This window comes from Pan troglodytes, chromosome 13 (genome assembly GCF_028858775.2).
Source record: "Pan troglodytes isolate AG18354 chromosome 13, NHGRI_mPanTro3-v2.0_pri, whole genome shotgun sequence".
In the NCBI taxonomy this organism is placed as follows: domain Eukaryota; kingdom Metazoa; phylum Chordata; class Mammalia; order Primates; family Hominidae; genus Pan; species Pan troglodytes.
This window is the reverse complement of record NC_072411.2, coordinates 89,444,632-89,467,510: the sequence shown is the minus strand read 5'-3', so window position 1 is coordinate 89,467,510 and position 22,879 is coordinate 89,444,632. Positions and strand designations below refer to the sequence as shown.

Below are 22,879 nucleotides of genomic sequence, written 5' to 3'. Positions count from 1 at the left end.
TGAGATTCAGTGTTAACTTTATTGTTTTCTTTTAAAACAGAATTCTAATTATTCATTTACCAGAAATGTCACTATTAAGGTTTTCTTTCTTCTGAGTTCAAATATGTATGTCATTCAGTAAAACAATAACTTTACTTTGAGAAAAATACTGATTGTCAACATACATCCATAGTATTCAGATAAAATATGTATATAAAATGTGTCAAAGTTGTAATTTTACTGTTTTTCTACATATTCTCTTATCACACTACTGACTGGATTTTAAATCATAAGCAACACACTGGTTTGGATTAAATAACTCTCTGTCTTAGATGAACTATTACTCAAAACATTTTTTAAAATTGTCAAATGGCTTCTTCCTACCACTATCCTTTCCTGTTTCTTAACTCTTATCCCTAAACTTTCTGACTTTATTTGATAGTCATTATCAAACAACATATTTTTGAGAAAGTTATTATTACAAAACATAAACTATATTTTGTTTTTAAAATTAGTCAATTTGTTCTGATAAGTTTATATATGGCAAGATAACTCAGTATTCTACAACACATTTTCTTTATTCTAAGGAGCTTAAAATAGAAAAAAAAATAGGGCTGTCTTTACAAAGACAAGAGAGTGGAAATTTCTAATTTGAATAGGCTTGATGAAATAATGTAAAAGGCACTTAAGATAAACTTTACATAAATAAAAGCCTTGAAAGAAATTTGAATTTGTATACTTTGCCCTTAAAATTTGAGTGCAAAGATGACTAATTTTTCACAGTAAAGAGGCACTTCACACTTTCTCAAGCTAGTACCAGTCCCTGCAATAACAAATGGTTACTCCCAATATTCTTGTTTAGAAAAAGGCCGTGCCAAAATACTTGTTCACTCTCATCTAGATTCAGTGGGGACACCAAATATCCTTGAGAGCCTTTTCCAACAAAATACTACTTGTAGATTGAATTAAGGTTATTTTGAAGTCTGAATAATTGTTTGATCCTAAATTAGATGTAAAAACATTTTCTATAAATTTTAAATAGTTTTGCTAATTATTACAATTTACTCTTTGTTGCAGAGTGGACTTTAGGGTATGTATAAAATTCAAACCTTTTTTAGTAGTGTTTTTTTTTTTAGCTCTCTGTTATGTTGGAGTGCCTTGACTGTGTTAAGTATGTCTATTCCAGAGATTGATAGTAACACCAGTGACATAACCGGCTAGTCTACAGCATGAAATAGAACCTTAAATCAATTTTATAATTCATGATGTAGTTTACAAACAAATGTTATTAAGACTTCTCTGATAAGTCCTGTTTTAATTAATTCCTATTGCTAACTAGTTCTTCACTTCAGATGTTTCTAAAGTAGATGTGCTCTCCATGTTTATATGTATGTATCTCAGCTTTTTTTTTTTTTTTTTTTTGAGACGGAGTCTCGCTCTTTGGCCCAGGCCGGAGTGCAGTGGCGCCATCTCGGCTCACTGCAAGCTCCGCCTCCCAGGTTCACGCCATTCTCCTGCCTCAGCCTCCCGAGTAGCTGGAACTACAGGCGCCCGCCATCACGCCCGGCTAATTTTTTGTATTTTTAATAGAGACTGGGTTTCACTGTATTAGCCAGGATGGTCTTGATTTCCTGATCTCGTGATCAGCCTGCCTCGGCCTCCCAAAGTGCTGCAATTACAGGCGTGAGCCACAGTGCCCGGCCTATATGTATCTGAGTTTTAAATATGTTTTTAAAATTGAATTTAACATTTTAAAATGTTGCACATCCTAAACTTTGCTCTTTTTGAGTAAATCCAGAGCAATGCATTTTGTTTCAGGTCTGGTGACAGTGGCTTTTACAAATGCAATGTGAAGGCTTGGGAGATTGACCAAAAATTAATGAAATTTGAAATGGAAGGAACAAGATTAAAGAGTGAAAAGCCAACCAGAACAAAGTATATCCAAACAAAATTCTCATCTAAAGAATAGAAAGATATGACTTTAAGAACAAAATTAACTTAGTAATTATTGCTCACCAAGTTAAAAGATCAGAGGGAGGCTTGAAATTTGAAAGTAAGAGAAACCTTAAAAGAAAAGGGGAGCACATAGAATAAAGACAAGAAAAGAAAGAGAAGATAAAAGGAGAGGCTGTAAAAGAAGACAAATTAGTCCATTAAGACATTTGATTTGCTAGATTTATATAATTTGTTAGATTATAAAAATCCAGTGCTGAATCACATAAATTGAGATGCTTTGGCCTACATGGCCATGGACAATGGGCATGTCAGTGGGTACCATTTTTAGTTGACATGCAAATATCTTCCAGGTGCTTGGTCTAAACTTTTGGATGGTAAAGCCTTATCTGCCTTTTCGATTGGGACATGGTGTTAAGTCTCAGGGTTATTACTTCTGATCAGAGCTGAAAAGTATTTATTTAAAAAGTTGTGAAAAGTAAATACCACCTCCTGGGTGGTAATAACTGACTTGTGTTTCAGGATTGAACCCAATTGGTCGAGATAATTACTCTGCTTTTAAGTGGAGGGGTCATAAAATCTGTCTCAGTCTCTCAGGACCTCTACAGGTTGGGCTACACTGATCATACCACATTTAAAGCAGCAGTGCTGTTTGGTAAAGTGAAAATCTCTCTGCTTATTCTGAACCTACCAAATTAGTCTGGGATGGCTCAATGGACAGATGGAGATGATGCTTAAATGATGCATGTGTGCCCTGACATAGTGTTCTCTTTTCTGTATTTTGGATGTTGTATGAATAGGGCATAATAACACAATAGAGTCAAACTAACAATAACAAAATAAGTCAGTAAATAGGACGCATGTTTAAATCAAGTGATTGTCTTTACAAATAACTAAATAATAACTATAAATATATATTGAACTACCAATAAATAACAAGAAGTATGTAATACTTCCCATTTTAATTCTGGGCTGAGAATGATTAGTTCTGTGAGTTTGTGTCACATTTTTCCTGTCTGAATCATTCTAACTTAAAAATCTTAGGAACTTGGTAATAATCCAAATTACAAATTTGTAGATGCTTTTCACCTTCATCAGATTCAGGGGTAAATACACACACACACACACATGCACAAACACACACACCTTGATTCAAGGGTTAGTCATTATTGCTGTTCCAAAATTCCTTTGTATATATAATAATAAACTTGAAATCATATATAATTTATACATTTAAATCACATAATAAACTTTCAAATAGGATCAGTACTGTATAAGGCAGCTCCATCTCCAATCCAGATCCCTTGACCTTTCCCTAATAAATTGCATTTCATATATTTTGATACATAGATTCATAACAAATACATCATTCCTTAGGAGAGAATTATACTCTGCATACTTTTCTACAAAAACCTTTATAATTAAGAACATTTCTTGTATGTAGAATATTATGTATACCATACTGATATAGTTTAGATGTTTGTCCTCTCCAAATCTCATATGAAGGTTGAATATTGAAATGTGATTCCCCAGTGTTGGAGGTGGGACCTGGTGGAAGGAGACTGAATCATGGGGATGGCTCCCTTGTGAATGACCTAGCACCATCCCCTTGGTGATAAGTGAGTTCTCGCTTAGTTAGTTCACACAAAGTCTGGTTGTTTGAAAGAGTATAGGACCTTTCTGCTCCCTCTCTTGCTCCCTCTGTTGCCACGAGATAGGAGATATGAGGATATGTCAGCTCCCCTTTTGTCATGATTGTAGACTTCCTGAGGCTCTGCCAGAAACAGATGCTGGAGCCATGCTTATACAGCCTGCAGAACCGTGAGCCAATTCAACCTATTTTCTTTATAAATTACCCAGCCTCAGGTATTTCTTTATAGCAAAACAAGGACATTAACACATACACATATACTGTTTAAATAAATAAACTCCTGTATGCCTAGACCCAAGATTGTCCATCATGTTCTTCCCTGATTGACTCACACGGACATCCTCAGAAGTAAACCTTTATCCTAAGCTTGTACTAATCATTTCCTTGTTTTACTTTATGACTTTACCACATATGGTTTCTGGGCAAACTATTACTTTATTTTTCTGCTTTTATTTTTACTTTAATGAAAGTGGAGTTATCTTGAATACATTCTTTGAAGACTTGCTTCTTCCATTCAGCATTATGTTCTTGAGATAAATCATTGTTAATGGGTATAGCTGTGGTTCTTTCCTTTCACTATTACAGTGTTCCATTGTATGAATGTAACACAATGTATTTATCCTTTTTCCTGCTGAGGAACATCTGGATTGCTTCCACAGTTTTGCTATTACAAACAATGAGGCTATGAACATTTTGTTAACATATCTCCTGGTACACATATGTCCATGATTTTTTGAGGATATATTTTTCTGTGAGATTTCAGGATCCTAGCAATTCAAAATGCTTATGCCAATTTATACTCCCACCAACAGTGTATGAGGTTTCCATTGCGTCATATCTTTTCTAATGCTGTGTATTATTGTCAAACTTTTTAATTGTTGCTAGTCTGCTGAGTGTAACATAGCATCTCATTGTGGTTTTAATCTGCATTTTCCTTATTATGAGTCACAATGAATTTGTAAGCTAAATGAATTAAAATTTTCCTCTGAAACATTTGTTTCTAATTGAATGGCAGTGACTTAATGTTGCAGGGTTATAATTAAGTCACTTTTTGCTCGTAACTATTTAAGAGAAGGATTAAGTATCTCTCTTTGGTTAGGTGGTCCAGGGAAAGCAAAAATATGTTTTATTGCTTTTAAAATTGGATATGTATGAATAACATTTCTCATGAACAAGAACACAGATAGAAAATGTCTTGAATCTTAGCTCTAACTTTCTATTTCTCTTTATTCAAAAACTTTATCTAATATCTATCAAAATCTCCTTTGAAAAATAAAGAGAGGAAGAAAATGAATAATTCTATTCAGGGTGTGTATGTCTTTTTTAAAAATTGGTTGCACATTTACAATAATTTATGAAGCTTACATATCTCCTGAGAGTGATTGTGTCTCTCTACCTATTGTAAAAAATTATTTCTTATGCGTCAAAACATCATAGAAAGCATTGAAGTTTGTGTTTTTCACATAATTCATCATTTTTTAATTCACTTGATTGCCTTTATAGCCATCAGCTGAATTTAACCAGTATATTTCTTCAAGGTTCTGATTTTCTCTTCATAAATATACTTAGGTTTATATATTTTTTCTTCAGCTAAGTTGTTATATTTCACCATGGCAACATTATATCAAGAAAGTATAGGTGTTATCCCTATTTGCTGTATTTCTTTTCTGTGTTTTCCAGATTTAGTTGATTAGGATTTTATTGTCCAACCATTTCAGCCAGTTTTGCTACTTGAACAAAATTAGCTCTTTCTTTTGAGTTTTCTCTGGGTATTTTTATCTTTCACATTGGGGCTTAATAATGTTTTCTTTTTGTCCTTTCTTCTTGCCTATCAATCCATTTTAGTACATAATTTAATACCACAGATAACTGATATTTTTCAGAAGAAAGAGGTAGTAAATACATGTTCACACATACATTGTAATTTTATTAATATATGCAACATGTTTATTAACCAAAATTAACTCATCAATACATTTTCTGATAGCCAGAAGTGACCATTTTCATGTCCCAAACACCAAAAAGCTGGAAAGATTCTTTCATAGCATTTTTGGCTGGGATGAGAAAAGAACCATGCAGAAAAAAAATAATGCTTCTGAGTATTTCTACTTCTAGTGGTATTTTCTAGCAAGTTGGGAAAATACTCAAAATAAACTTCAACTTTGAACTGGGTAAATTCCATATGTATGCCAATAAAGGCTGAGACTAATAGGAACTTTTATTTTTTCTGAAATAGCTTTTAGAAATCCAGATTCTAAATACAGTCAGGTGTCACTTAAGGATTGGGATATGTCCTGAGAAATGTGTCATTAGGCAAGTTTGTCATTGTGCGAACATTACAGAGGGTACTTACAGAAACCTAGATAGGATAGCCTACTACACACCTAGGCTGTATGGTGAAGCTTATTGCTCCTAGAATGCGAATCTGTATCACTGTACTAAATATTTTAGGCAACTGTAACACACTGGTAAGTCTTTGTGTATTTAAACACACCAAAACATAGAAAGTACAGTAAAAATACAGTATGAAAATCTTATGGTACCACAGTCATATATGTGGACCATCTTTGACTGCAACATCCTAATGCAGTGTGTTGACTGTATATGCAGACTTTTTGCCAATGTACAAATACACATCTAATTAATATGACCACATGATTCTAATTATAAAATGTGTTAATTTTTAGTGATATATAATATGTTTTTAAAACACATGAAGGAGTAAACATTTACAAGGTAATTTTTCAAAATAATTGGAAGTGATTTTTGATTTACAAAAGACTCAGTTGCAGAGATTACTTTTAATAATAAGCTTTCTGAATATTTTTGAGGGTTTACATTTTGAGGGTCAACATCTCTGTTGACTTTAAAGAAATTATTGGCAATAGATCTGATTATTGTTGGGTATAGTAGAAAATTGATGCTCCATAAGCACAAGGTCATTAAAAGCCTTTCAAATGTCATTATGACTTAATTAAGATAAATAATTCACAAAATGCAATTCTGACATTTTTCAAGTTCTTAAAATTCAAACAGCGTGTAAATGCAAAGCAAGGTAAACTAGCTATGTCTTGCTTTCAACATTAGTTTGAGCCTGAAAGGATGTATGTAAACTACATTTATGTAACTTCAATATTTGTTTGACAGGGAATGAATTTAACTTGTTAGTAACATCCTGTTTATGGAGATTTAAAACTCATTACTGACAAGATTTGGCCTCTGGTTCCCTCTTTGACCAAGTTCTTGAATGCTCTTTGCCCTTATTCACTCCACTATGACCATATTGACTCTCTTTCTGTGCTTTGAACTAGCCAAGTCATTCCTGCCTTAGAACCATTGACTCAGTCATCCTTTCTTCTAAAAATGACCATTCTCCTGAACATTCCTTGGTATGCTCTCTTACTTCAGGTCCACTGCTCATATACCACCTCTTCAGAGATGCTTTTTGTGACTATTCTATCTAGTATACCACCATCATACATTTCTCATTTCTCCCTATTCTCCCTTAGCTTGCTTTACTATCCTTCATACCACTTATCAAAACTGGCCATTTTAATATTTATTTGTTTCTTTTTTTTTTCTCCTTGTAATATAAGCTCCATGAGAGCAGGGACTACCATATCCCCAGCCCGTAGACCAGAGCCATTCATACATAGATTACACATCTTCCTAGGGCCAAGACCTTAAACAACAGGCACTATCTGCCTCCATGTTTGTGCCTGTTGGAGTTCCTATTCTTAGGACATATGATGCCAACAACAAAGTTACTGATTACTTTCAGGTTAGCATGGTGACAACCTCAATATACCTGGTATGTCTCCTCCCAACTTTCCATTGAAAAGTATCATTTGAAATATATATGTTTATGGTTTTAACAAAGAAACACACTAGTATTTAACTTGAGTTTAAATTCTGAGAAATCCCACCATCCACTCATAATATTACCAAATTCACAGGAATGTTCTCTTGTCATCTAGGGTCCTACGATGATACACCAACCACTTGTGCTACCACCTGTCAAAACTTTGGATGGCCCTACTTTCAGGTATTGCATATATTACAAAAGAACATTCATGACCTAATAAAAGTAACATGTTGCATTTCCAGTAAAGCTGAGGATAAGACCATGTTAACAATAGTAAGAAATATTTCACGGAAAGGTATATAGTTAACTTTAGAATAAAAGAGAACCTTGAAAGGCAATCTAACAAAATATTAATAAAGATGGAATTATGGACATCTGTCAAACTTACAAAATTATTTCCTTGGCACCTTGGCAGTGGACTTAGTCTCCCTATTGCTGTTCTCTTGGCCAGACTACCAGGAGTGTTAAATTAATTTGAATGTGTCCTATTAGATTTATTAATATTAGTTATTTTGTAAAATTAGCCACAGACATCATATATTATATGTACATATACTATATAAAACATATAACCATAATTATATGGATATATACAAAAAATTATGTTTAACATTATAAAACAGGGCTAATTTGCTCATTTGAACTAAATTCCTTTTCTCTATAGAGTTCTTTATTTTCTATTCACATTGTCACTGTTATATTCCTATGAATGGATGTAAAACTTTTTCATAATTGGAACATAAGATGATAACCTTATTTATAAGCGAAGAAAAAACTTTAAATGACTCTAAATATTATTTTTAGAACTCCCTGGCCACTCTGAGAGTCTCGTTTTCAATCCTGGGCATTAACTACAGGCTTTTGGGGCATTGGTGCTTCCAGAAAGACTACTGTTCCAGATGTGTTTGTCTTGTTATTTATGTTTGGCATTATAGTACCATGGCAAATAAAATATTAATTATGCAATTAATGTTACACCTCATAGCTGCCTTTCCTACAAAATTAAATGTCCTGCATTAACTTGTTTTTAGACTGCAAACATTTGACAATTCAATAATGTATCATCGTAATAAATGGTAATAACCTAAATTAAAACTAAAGGCTACTAAATTATTTTCTCCTAAATTTAAAGCTGGGTGACATCATTCCTCCTTCTGTACTTAAGCTGTGATTTTTAAATTCCCAGTTCATACTGCTGGACCCAAAAATAGATCCTCTATAATTGTTCTTTCTCCCACAGCATGTCTTTGGGAACTCATCATTGTTGTTCTGTCCTTTCATGTGTCAGCTTCCTTTGCACATTTCATTTCACATGACTCACTGTTCCTTAGAGCAAGGTTTGAATGCTCAAAATGCCTACTTATATCTGACAGATGGATTTTTCTTCCTGATGGTTTTTATGTGAAGTAATATCAGATCAACTTTCAAAAGGCCCAAAGTTTGCTTAATAAAGGTATATAGGAAAGAGAGCACAATGGGAGAAAATTCACTTACTAGGGAAGAACTGGATTTGGCCTCCACTATCTGTGTGTATCAGTCATGTCTTCATGTGAACACTGAGAGGAATACACTATATTTTTTCCAAGTGTGTTTTTCAACTTATAAATTATAACATATGTTTGAGAGTTTGAAGAAGATAAATTGGAAGTAGCTGATAATGAAAGGTCCAAGTTTAAAGGTGCATTCTCTTCATTAGCCTGGTCTCACAGAACTTGTAGAGCATTGCAAAGATTTTCTGTGAGAAGTTAATGGCTGCCTTTTGAGTTGTTTTTGTTCTAATAGTGCAGTTTAAGGTGTAAATTCACTTCAATTCCAGCAAGAAAGAGGTAGAAAAAATTATCTTTATGGAGATTAAAAATGTAAATGAGAACTATGATTGCAGTTTGCCATCATATTAGTTTGAATTATATATGTTTCCATTTTAACATAATAAAAGGAGTACAGAACAGACACTTAGGAGAGGGGGCTCCCAGTCTTAGCTCATCTACCACTGCCGTGGAATATAAAGCAAATCACAAAACCCTCCTGAACTCCTAATTTCTGTCTCTAAACTGAGAAGATTTTTCTGTGAGATTTCTCAGGTCCATCCCAGCTCTGAATTTCTGAAATAGCTGCCTGTAACTCTCTGACCTAAAGATAATAGCTAGAAATAAAATACCATCTGAAGTTCTTTGTAACCAACTATGTGATTTATAGTAGTTCAATTCCTCTAACTACAAGGGTTTTTTTTTTGTATGGTTTTATTTATATAATCATACAGCTGACCAAAACTTGACAGATGGGTAAGAAGTGGGAAATAAAAAAAAATAAAGGGAAATGTCTCTGGCTAGTTTGAATTTTGGCAACAGAAGCATCTATTTCTAGTTATCAGTAAAGTTTAGTAATCTTGTGGAAAGTTCTTTCAGACTCCAAAATAGTAAAGATATTAACTTATAAATTTCTAATCATTTAATAGATCAATTTTTGCATTTAAATTTTAATCCAGCTAAAATTGAAGCAATATTTATCATATTATATAAACTAAAAATATATTTGTAAATTATATGAAAATACTCCAGAAAAGTTATGCTTACAGTATTTTTTTTTTTTTTTTTTGAGGTGGAGTCTTGCTCTGTCGCCCAGGCTGGAGTGCAGTGGCGTGACCTCGGCTCACTGCAAGCTCCACCTCCCGGGTTCACGCCATTCTCCTGCCTCAGCCTCCCGAGTAGCTGGGACTACAGGCACCCACCACCACGCCCAGCTAATTTTTTGTATTTTTAGTAGAGATGGGGTTTCTCCGTGTTAGCCAGGATGGTCTCAATCTCCCGACCTCGTGATCCGCCCGCCTTGGCCTCCCAAAGTGCTGGGATTACAGGCGTGAGCCAATGTACCCGGCTGCTTATAGTATTTTGAAGTGTTGCTTAATGAATCAATTTTATGAATGATCATCTTATCATCTCTTTAAAATTTTATAGCACACTGTCCTATTTCTCAGAGTTCAAATTAGGTATACTCCCATGTGTATGAGAGACACAATTAATGACTTGTAGGTCATAATTAAAGATTCAAAAGATTCATTTTTGTTAATAGAATGTTTACAAATACTTATTCTCATTTTGCTGTATAATGAGCAGTGTCTCCAATTAAAGTAATTAAAATTCAACCAAATGAGGTCAGTGTGACTTGTCATTTATGTTAACTTACATGTTCCACAGCAAAATAAAGCTGGGACTTAAATATGACACTGGCTTAAATAAGTACTGGTAATCGTCCTTGATCATGTGCCTTGAGGGTCTCATCTTAAGTGCCATGAAAGTCTACCAGTACTTCTTCATCACTAAAAGATTTTCATATTATTATTATTTCTGTAAAATGGTGGAATCCCTCATGAATATGCTTCCCTGAATGTCCTTGTTAATTTGCCCTTAATCAGACTCTTCTTTAGTGCATATAGTTGTTCTGCTTTGCATTGATCCCTGAAACAGCCCTGGTGTTGATCTCTGTAAAAAATTTCACTCACACAGACAGTAGACTTCATTAAAGATTTACATGATAGCAGATATGGGAGAGGTTCACATACTACCAATGCAAACAACTTCAAATCAAATAGTAGAAATGACCATTTTTAGGTGTCACTTATTTCTCCCAATAATCTATTTTGGCCTCTCTCTATCTTTTTGACTTCATTGTGTCTTTACCCCATTCTTTCTTTTTGTCCCTCATTTTCCAGCTTCTGTTGCATGAGTAAAAGTAACGCATTTTCTAATTTGATTCATGGAGAGGAGAATTCTTCCCCTGATATTTGAGCACCTGATAACATTTATGACCAAGAGTCTGCTCTACTCTAAGTGGATTTTTAATTTCTTTTATCAGAAAGAACAGTTCCTCTCATAAGAGGAATTATGATACCAATGTAATAGCAATTATTTAATATGGTAGGTAAACATAAACTGCCATTGAAATTTAGTAGAAAGCATATTATATGCAGTGACGATAATACCTTCATGAAATTCTTTACTTATCATTTTTTCTTTTCAAATTTGTTTTACATTAAATTAGGATGAATGTCTTATCCTTTTTACTACATTGCCCACCATAATGGTTCTCAAATGCAACAACATTTTCATTTTTGATAGAACTGAGTTTCATCATTTACTTTGTGTTACACTTTTCCCTAGACCAAGGATCTATGAAGTGAGTTATCCATACCCTTACCACATAGGCAGAAACAGCTTGTTTTACAGAAATCAATTTCCTGATTCTCAAACTCGATTTGATCTCCTTCCTAAAACTGATCTGCCAGAGAAAACTTCGAAGCTACAAGCTTCCAGCTAGTTATCCTTTTCCACTTCTCTTTTCACAATCTTCCTTTTCCTCTTTTACCTACGTCTCCCTCCCCACACAAAAAACACAAGTGTTGTATCACCCATTCTGAATCTTACTAGAGAGCATTTTTGGAAGGTGTAACAATCTCTTAGGCCACAAACAAGGGGACAGGGATGGTCGATACATTGATGTTTGCCAAGCCTCCTTTCAAAAGGACATGTGAGCTTCCCCTTTCTTCATCTCATTAAATAATATAGGGTAAATAAAATTTTACTTTTGTTTAAGATGAATTATGAATCAAAATATATATCAAAGTCTATAATGCATTTTGATCTTGAGTGTAAACTTTAAAACCAGCCTGCCTGATTCAACTCTTGAATTAATCAATTTTTAATCACATGTTAAAGTTAATAAACTGACTGAGCTTCAGGTCCCTTATAGGTAAAGCTGGGTTAAGCATAGTACCTACCTTACATGATTGTTGTAAGGTGATCATAACTCTAGAAAATCAAATATTACTTTTTGAAAGTATTACAATCTAATATATATCAGTGAATCATTTATTATATATCATTTGTGTTTCCAGACCTGGTGGACACTCTATATAAATAGCTAGCTACAAGTAGAGGTATAAATAGGTAATGTATAGATTCGTGCTTGAAGCTTAGTAAGCCTTCCAGACGTGTTAGCCACTATTATTATCAACATGATAATTATTGCCATTATTTTTTATAAAAGTTGTAGTGATAATGCAATCTGGAAGAACTTTTTAAAAACATTCATTTGCCGCCATTTGGACAGGATTCTTTCAAAATAAAATGTTAATCTGTGTACAAATTTTGTTGCAAAACATTTTAGAGCAGGGTAAAGATTTTCACGAGAAAAGATTAGAAGAGATTTACATCACAGCAATGCACACATCTGCAAAAAAAAAAAAAAAAAAAAAATGACAGACACCATAACTTCACAGATTTTAAAGTGTTACCTGCTCATCTAATGATCTATTTCCCTGTCACTTTATCTTCTTTCTTGCTCCGTGCTACCTTTATTCCTTTTTTTTTCTATATAATGAGTTTTCCTGGCTCTCTTTCAGGGTATCACTAAAAATAATTTAAAGTATAAAAATACATTTTAATAGAATAAAATTCTATAAGAGGAAGGGTGGGTAGTGGACTGGGATATGATTTCAAGGAGAGAAAGAAATGAAGTACCATTTCCAACTGCTGTGAAGAACTCATTTATTTTAAATGAATGTGGTAGATATTGAATTGCTTTTATATTTATGTTTCATTGTGAATTTTTAAAAATGATATAACAGTTATACTTTAGAATGTCAACATTTAAAATGTGCCAAAAGTTACATGCTTTACAACTGATCTGTCAGTTGAAATGGCTGAAGTTCTTTCAAAATTATTTTACACAAGGTGTCAACAGAAAAACTTGAAGCACACTGCTCTTTACTAGAGTGTTTCATTCATCTTTGCACTTCCCGCACTATAAGGAATACACTTCAAATACGTTTATCAACAAATATGCATACTTTTTTCTTATCATGAAAATATAGTGAGTTATAATGTCATGCTTTTCATTGTACAATGCATTTGTGACTAGAACAACTAACCTTATTTCATAAACTTCACTTACAGAAGGAATAATTGGATCTAGAATAATGCAACCTAATATTACATGTGTCAGATGGAAATGTACTACTAATAAGCAAATAAATATAAGACTTTCAAGCTATGGGTGGAAGACACCAAATGGGTTTCTCTTGTGTTTTAAAATGATAATAAATTATAAGGAAGTTAAGAAAGGTCCATTGCAACTGGGACTGTATAATTCTTTGTATAATAATTATATTTGTGACATGACTATTAGCAAATAGCTTGCTTTTGTTTTTGTTTTTGATAATGAATAACACTATACATTAACAAAAACATAAGTTGTCAACATTTATGTTGTCATAAAATGTGAGAAAAATCTATAATCTTTTTCCAAAATGAATTGACCTTTGAAACAAGCAATCAGTTAAATAGAGAGTATCTGAAGAGATTTTATTAGATTCCAAAACATTGTTCTTTGAGACAAATTCAGGTCTACCATTAATAATCTGACCCCTCAGTCCAAATTTCAGGAATAGTCCATTAGACCCCCAAACTAATTCTAATAGTCAATGCAGTGTTGATTTCCCTTATGTAGACATTATAAAAAACTTTATTTTTTAAAAAATGACATTATAAAAAACCTTATTGCACTTAAATATTATTATTGTTACATTTGTTGTCCATTTTGTCTCCCAGGCCTTCCTTAAGCTTCCCTGCAAAGTATGTTAGTTATATTTTATGGGATATATCAGTTTTGACAAAATATTTCTTCTTCCCAAATTATGTAGACTCCAGTATGAATATGATGAAGTACAATTTTTAATCAGGCCATACCACAATTCATTTATACCTATCACGGTTTCAAATCTGCCATTTCTCCTTAATTTTCAGCCAGCTCTTTGTAAACTGCACATCTTCATACTTTTCCAAGGTTATCCAATTTTTTTGTCTATATTACTCCATCAGTCACAATACTTAGGAATGGCCAGATGCCTTTTGACTTGTTGCATTAAGCTATAGGGTCCTGCTAATATAATTAACAATATATTACTGCTATTTCTACTAGTTAATGAAAACAAATGAAATAATATTTGCATTTATTGATTTTTGTTAAAGTGAACACATTTCTATGTAAAGTATTTGAGAAATGCCTAGGAAGGGTGTGGCTTATAAGAAAAGCACAGTCATTTACTGTGATTTTATGGGAAGTTCCTGCTGTGGCTAAATGTACTCGCTCTCTCACATTGCTGTAGATAGCTCACAAAGGAAAACCCAACACAAATATTTGCAGCTTTTAATATGCTGAATCTAAAACATTCCTGCCAAGGAGAAACAGCCCCTCATTTAAAGGAGGGTAAAGCTTGATTCAATAAGCCTGGCAAATGGGCCTGCCAACCATTAGTTAACTCAAGCAAGCCTTTTAAACCATTCTTATTTTTTTTAGGCTGTTTTATATGACACCTATCTCCAGATGGGAATTTGAAACTCCTTCCAAATGTTTTGTCTATATGGCATCAAATATCCATTAAACTTTAAATAAGAGAAATTGGGTAACCAACACCTAACCAGCGATTCCCATTGTGAAGAACTACCTCATTGGGCATATCTATATTTTGAAATCAGATGTGGCTATGTTAATCAGACTTTAAGCATGAGAGCCCCTTATCTATAAAGAAAAAATTATGGTCATGCTGCAGTTTTTTATTTTTTGTATCACACAGGGTAAACTTGTTTATCACATTTACTGTGTAACTAATAATAAAGTCTAACTTCAAATCATTTGGGATTCTATTGCATGGAGTAATCTTAGTTATTTATTTCTGAAAAAGTTCATTATTCTCTATTTATCCTAAGTTTTTTCCCAAGCCTTTGGATATGCCAATAAATAATCCAGAAAACAATGCCTTGACACATAGGTTTCCAGGATACATAGGTTTCCCTGTCACTTCAAACACTATCACACACACAATTGCAAAATACTTTAGAGTAAATTTTGCCGTCCAAGAGTAAGTTTTCTAAATCTTGGGAAACCTTAGAATTTATAACCAGATAATTAAAATATTCCTCAATAATATCCTATTAAGGTCAATTTTGTGTTTCCTTTATGAGGAAAATATGATTTTGAATGCTTTTATAACATCTCAGATTCTACATATTTGATACCATATTTGGTGGGAAATTGTAGACATATGTACAGTTGGTGAAAAAAAAAACCATACATACATGTAACTTTGAAGCACATTGGTTTAACTTCAAAGGCATTCCAAGTAAAAATTTATGCAATGAAAATGAGGAAGAAGTATGCTTGTTCACATAGATATATTAAATTAAAAACAATATAGACCATACATTCTGGTTTGCATTTTGAAGTGACTGTTGGGAAAGGTCTATTTCTTTGCAGTCAGAACAATTTTTCTATTATGTTCTATTATTATTGTTCAGACATATCTTTGAAGGTCAAATTTGTCTGAAATTTTAAACGAGAAATAAGGAAGAGCTATTTATTTCTCTTACAGTCCTATCTAAATACTGTAATATGAATTGTAATTCCTTTTCTCTATTGGAACTTTATTACTTTGATGCCATTTCTGAACACAGAGCTTTCAAAATCCCTATATTTATATCTTCTAGTAGACTATCTTCCTAGCTTCTTAGGATTACAAAGATCCTTTTATCTTTTTAATATACCCCCCTCATATTTTACATTAAAAATTGAGAAGCAAGAAAGTTAAAAGAAACAGAATAGTAATCTAGTGTCACAATCAGAATTATACCATTTCTCTTCAATACATTTGTACTGACTATTCCATAAATGTCCACAAACAACCTAATCTTGTCTCTTAGAAGTTATCAGCAACACAATGTTGCTGATAATTTCTAAAAGACAAGATTAGGTAATGTCTTCTGGACATTAATGTGTTCTTCTGGACATTTTCTTATGTGTTGAACTTCAAATTTAACAAAGCATTCTGTGATATTTACTATAAGAGCCTCACTATTATTAGACAAATTTGAGAAACCTTCTCTTGCACAATGCCCCAAAGCAAATTGCCACATACAGTTAAGTCTGGGCTTCAGGAAACTGCCTCATTTTAGATTCATATCCAATCCATTGTCCATTGAATTAGTCAAGTTAGTTTCTAATTTAAGAAACTGAGCAGATAGTAAATGGAAATGAATTCAGAAAAAATATATTCTATTGTACTAGATGAAGCTGGATTTGTTAGCAGGGCTATCAAGCCGGACTTGTTATTAGAGACATCAAGCTGGCACATTAGTAAAGCAAAAAAAAACAAAACAAAACCATAAAGCACTCTGTTCATTAAATGTAATTTTTAAAACTCATTGATTTTTTAATCTGCCTGAACTCAGATACAAATATCTATTTTCTAGAAACACTAATTTTTTATTGGAATTTTAGTAATAAAAACACTTGCCTTGTGGATACAATTGGGTGTCAGTCCTTTATCTTATTTCCTGCTAGCTACCTTTGATCTCTTGGTAATAGATTTTTTAATGCTACATCAGTGAATTCCTGAAAATGTCTACTTTCCTTTTATTCATAAGGTGGAGCCAGGATAAAATACTTGGTCCAAATATCTTTCCTTTTGTCCACTTCCTATTACACTCCCACCAGCATCTGTATGCTTGAAATAATGTGCCAAGAAGCTTTGAATTTTGTTGAAGAGGGAAAAGAAATTTGGATGGTTTTCTTTTGTTTGGGAGATCCAACTTGTGACGATGAGAATGTAAAGGCTCAAAGGGTGGCATGGTGTCTATGCTTACTGGACACTGAACTGGTTTGGAGCATCTAGACAGCTGAAGATGAAAATGGTGTTTTTATGAGGGAATTAATAAAACACTTGACAGGAATTGTGCTGCCGTAGGGCCCAGATAGCAACACAGCAGAGGGTAAAATTGAAGGCCATTTTTCACCAGTTGTGCACAGAATGTAGCAGGACTCTGGCAGCCCAAGAGTTGATGACTTTGAGAGCATCAGGAGATAGTGTCAGCATAAAATAGTACATAGTAGCAAGAGTAAAGGCATTCCAGTTGACTATAAAGGCAGAAGTCATGGACAAATTAAATCGGACTGTTAGAGAAAGAATGGCCTATGGTGGTCCTATGAAAGAGGCTGGCTTGCAAACCATCCCTTTAGAGAGTTTAAGAAACACCTTGAACTTTCCAGGGTGCTGGAAGTCTCATGTTCTGAGGTGCAAATAAAAGTAGGAATTTATGAGTTATTTTGATATCCAGAGGCTTCTGAGGCCTAACAAGGTTTCAATCACAAGAGTAATTATGGAAGAGATTATTTAGATATAATTAAGATAAACATTTACTTACCAACAGTAAGTTTCAAAGTGTTTGAAAATAGTGCATGAACTATAGGATTATGTAGCTGATTTCAGTTATCTTGTACTTTCCTATGAGTCACCTGGCTGGCAATAAGAAGATATGTGATATTTTCTAATAAAGTTATTTTCAGATGACAAAGATGAATATAGCTACTTCCACGTGGGAGGTCTTGCTGCCGATCTATGTAACCATAAGGATTAATCTATTCCTGGCACATACAGTTCCAGCTAAGAAAGGCAACACGTAAATTATTGTAAATCAGCCATGATATAATAAGCCAGTATTCACAGATACCCTTTAGTGTGTTCAAAGGAAATTCTCAAATGGCTTTGAAACCTTTAACTCAATCTTTTCACAAAACTCATGCAAAGTATCCAATATTCAGATATGTTAAATCTATTTGAAAGTAAAACTCTAGATATGGATTATTACTGTATTTGTCTATCAATAAACCAAGACTAGATATTAAAAATTTACTCTTTCTTCCTCTGTTCTGAACCTAGTGTTCCCTACACCTCTACTCTCAGAAGAGTACATCTCTTACATGCATATTTCAAAATTATTATTTTTTCACTCACAAAGCACTTGAACATATATTTTTCTGAAATGTAAATTCATATTATAATATTTACCATCAATTTTGGACTTCCAAATAAGTTGCATGAGGCCCTACTGATTTATTGTTTTTCCTGGCAGTAGTGGACAAGAATTTATAACTGGTTTTAATGCATTCTTTTAAAAAACTTTTAAAAAATTGTTTTCTTTTGAAAAAAAATCAAAGAAGAAGAAATCTAAGTATAACTATTAGCCTATATAAGTTATACCTTCGATGAGCTTTACCATAATGTTTTTCCTATTCTTTGAAAAAAAACAGTGGTTCAGTAAATAAGAGATTTTTCTAAGATATTATTATGTCATAATCTTATAAAAGACCTTTGACTTCTTCCAGATCTAGTTCATTAAATGATTATTTTAATCAAAATAATACTTGATATGAAAGACAGAAACCTCTCTTTTAAAGATACTCACTGGCTGGGAAAGCTGTGATCGCTTAAGCACATGAAATACCAGCAGATTTGATTTACTTCAAGCACTACATGAAAATGATTTTTTAATGTTCTTGTCCTGAAGGCTTTCTTGAAATGTTAGCATCTGTTTCATTTCCTAGGTTTTGGAGTAATTTCTGTTAGGAATTTGTAGTTCAATGTGACAATAGCAACTAGGGGTTGAATTATTAGTAGGGCAAACAGAGGTTGTCAGTATATGAGCCAGCTTCTGCTTCCACAAAGATTAGCATATGACTCCAGAACTAACAGTTATTAATCATATCATTTAAAACTGCTATTTATAATGGCATAATATGCTATTTATATTCATTATGCTATCATAGAACGTTTAGAGACAGATTTATGCTTCTAGCTAAAATAATTTAAGGGAGGCTCTTTTAACACATTTTACTTAAACTTCATATTCAGTAAGCATTTTCTTCAGTTAACGTAAGTTGCTCTTCTGCAAATTAAAATATATTTCTTTGTTTTTATCTTTGAAAAAAATGAAATGGCCTACTCAATAATAAGGAAGTGTCTAAAATTAGATAATTTTAAAAATTCCACTTATAAAATTTTCGAAATTTTTGCCAGCTTTCACTTTGGAGTTAAGTTCTGTGAGCTGGCCCAAGCTAACTGTATTAATTTGCAAAGGCTGCCATAATGAAAGCCATAGACTAGAAGGTTAGACAACTGAAATTTATCTTGTAACAGTTCTGGAAACTGGAAGTCCAAGATCAAGGTGTTGGCAGGTGTGGATTCTCCTCAGGCCTCTCTTCTCTATTTGCAGAGGGTCACCTTCTTATTGCATCCTCACAGGGGTGTTTGCATATCCCTGACATCTCTTCCTCTTCTTGGGAAGACATCAGTCATATTAGATTAGGGATACGCATTTATTACTTCATTAACCGTAATCACTTTTTAAAGGTGTCATGCCCAAATATAACCATATTGAGGGTTAGAACTTAAATATATAATTTGGGGGCAGACACAATTTAGTCCATAATATCAGCAGGGCCTGGTGGCTCATGCCTGTAATCCCAGCACTTTGTAAGTCCGAGGCGGGTGGATCATGAGGTCAGGAGATTGAGACCATCCTGGCCAACATGGTGAAACCCGTCTCTACTAAAATACCAAAAAAAAAAAAAAAAAATTAGCCAGACGTGGTGGCGCGTGCCTGTAATCCCACCTACTCGGGAGGCTGAGGCAGGGGAAATAGCTCGAACCTGGGAGGCGGAGGTTGCAGTGAGCCGAGATCACGCCACTGCACCCCAGCCTGGTGACAGAGCAAGACTCCATCTAAAAAAAAAAAAAAAGAAAAAAAGAAAAAATAACACAAGTTTCTAAGAAATTATTATGAAGAAGGTGAAATTTTCTAGAATATAGGAAAAGCTGAATAAAGATAAAGAACACATCTCAGAACCTTAATAATATGTAATATTGACAGAATACACAAATATAATTCAGCTTTGCAAAGGTTGGTAAATTACTTAAACAATTGTATTCTACGTCATTTAAATAGCAATTTAACCAATCTTCCAATGTCTACTATGAGCTGTCTTAAATGCTAAAACAGAAGGTAAGGTAAGAATGAATAAACCTTGACCTATACCCTTAGGAAGATTCAAAATAACAATAGAAGTCGATATTTAAGACACGATTAGTTTTATTTACTCTCATGAAGAATATATAGGCTAATGAAAGAAAAAAGACAAAATCAACATGATACAGTGTCATTAAATAGATATGGGAATGTACACAGAAAAATAAATATTTTATATTGACTTATAGATCCAGTAAAAACAGGTTAAATTTTACATGATTCTCAATTCCTTTTAGAATGCTCTATTTTTATAAAATTATATGCCCAATTGAATATTTTTAAGCTTCAGCTGCATCTCTAAATATAGGTGCGAAGAATAACTTTTGAAATTGATGCAGAGAATGATATACACAATTTTTTTTCTTTTAATGACCAGAATTCCAGGATTAGCATGGATAATTCCACATTTTTAGTGAATAGAAGTCCTGGGGGTATGGGTGAAAGGTCAGAACAAAGGCTTCTGCAGGAGGACTCTGAGAACAGAAAACGTCAAAGCTTTTTACATTTAACCTCAAACTAAGCTGGGTAGTAACTTGACTGCATGGAAATACACTTGGTTACAGTGGGAATTGGGCAAAGATGTTAAATAACGAAAATGTAGGCGATATTGATGAAGAAGTAAACACTTGACACTTTGTAAATGTGAAAAATCCTATACTGTGGGTTACTTTTTATTTTATAAACTGTTACATTAACAAGTAACTGTTGAAACATTATCCTCTTTCCTGTGGTGGTTTTATAGTTCATACCTTTAAATTAACTTTTATCACAAAATCTAAATTTAAATACAATTATTTCAATATAAAAATATTTCCATAAAACAAAATATTGAAGAGAAAAGTATTTAGACCTTTTGTCTTCCCTGACTCCCATGGCCTATTTAAATAGCTTTAATGTAGTTTACATTATTTTTAAATCAATATTTTACCACAAATATTACTTATGTTACTACTGAATCTTTAATCATCTTTCAGGTTCTGTAGTTGTTCATTACAGGTCAAAGGCATGTTAAAATTGTTTTAAAAATTATTAAGAGTTATGCTTAAATTGGAAAATAAATAAGCATACATTATCTGTAACACAGGCATATATTTCATTAAATATTTTAAATCTATATTTGATTTGGATTGAAATAATTGAAGTCTATACAATAATAAACCTCACCAGCATAAATGTCACAAGATGTTTACTCTGGAAGCTATTCCAAAAGTAGCTTTTCTGGGTTCCATTGATGCTTTTAGTATTTCTTTTCTTTCCTTTGGTGTGTTTATGGGTTTGTTTTTTGTTTGTTTGTTTGCTTTTTGTTTTTTTGTCATAGTTGTAGTTGTTAACTATGCTACTCTGAGTATATCTTTGAAACATCAATTAGTTTTTTCATCTATATATTAGTTTTGAAAAACGTTGTCTTGGGAATACATTTTAAAATTCACTTGAGTATAGAAAGTAAATGGCCTTTATTTTCAGACACAAAAAGCTTTCAATCTTATTCCAGTAAGAGAGCTTCACCCTCATTATTCGTCAAGAATTGTATTTATCAAATATATATTTACTAAAAATCCCTTTCGAGAGAAAGAATATATAGTCAGGGTTACTCAAAGGATATTTAGTGCATTTATTTTTTCAGATAATTCAAAGTCTATTCCTAGGTGAAGTCAAATCAACAGATTGAAGGACTACATTATATTTAATTGCTATAGAATACTTTTTTATGCCTGATTATAGGTCTTTATTGATGAACATAAGAAACAGCCCTTTGCAACTTGCCACATTTTTTATTATTGAAATTCACATGAGAAACATATACATTGAATTACAGAATGTTCTCTTTGAGAGAATCCTACATTTTCTGTTTGCATTTAGTTCAGAGTATAATAGCATTTCTTCCTAGAAATTGATTAATTTCATACCACAGACCATACACTTGGTAACTTGATCTACTAGAAGGATCAGACTCAAAATTTTAGACCATCCCGCATTCACAAGAGTTTTTAATAAAATACAAGGCCTTTTAATGTCTTATTTCTAGCTCTTCTTTACATTTCCCAATATTTTTATTTTTTCTCCTTTTTCATGTATGTAATATTATCTGTGTTTAATAAGTTTTATTTAGGTGTAAGAAACAGGGCCACTCTTGTACCTATTTGGATCTATTACTAGGATAACAGGGAAATTAGGAGTACAGAAGATATTCTATGTCATTCAGTATGACATGGTAACTCTGTATCATTCAAGATGAAAAATTTTAGATATTTACACACAGAAATTATAAGTGCTGAATGTCCTGCTTAAACATTACTTTATTAGATTACCATTAGTAAATTTGTTTATTTTTAATTGACAGATAAAATTATACACATTTATCATGTACAACATAAGGTTTTGATTTATCTATAGATTGTGAAATGACTAAGTCTATCCAATTAATATATGCGTTACCTAGTAGAGTTGCATTTTGTGCTACAAACAACATCCACTCTGTTAGCATTTTTCGATAATACTTTATACCTGTATTAGTAT

At 32.9% G+C, this 22,879-nt stretch overlaps 1 protein-coding gene across 2 annotated transcripts in view; it reads left to right on the top strand.

Annotated features, from left to right (window-relative positions):
* Positions 1-22,879, top strand: part of CALCRL (calcitonin receptor like receptor) — a 106,259-nt gene that overhangs the window by 10,210 nt on the left and 73,170 nt on the right. Inside the window, exon 2 of one of the 2 annotated variants that reach the window (XM_009443842.5) lies at positions 7,561-7,628. The exons of the other annotated variant lie outside the window; for it this stretch is intronic. The gene's annotated coding sequence lies outside the window, so the exon portion shown is untranslated. The remainder of the gene's footprint in view (positions 1-7,560; positions 7,629-22,879) is intronic. 2 annotated transcript variants of the gene reach the window in all.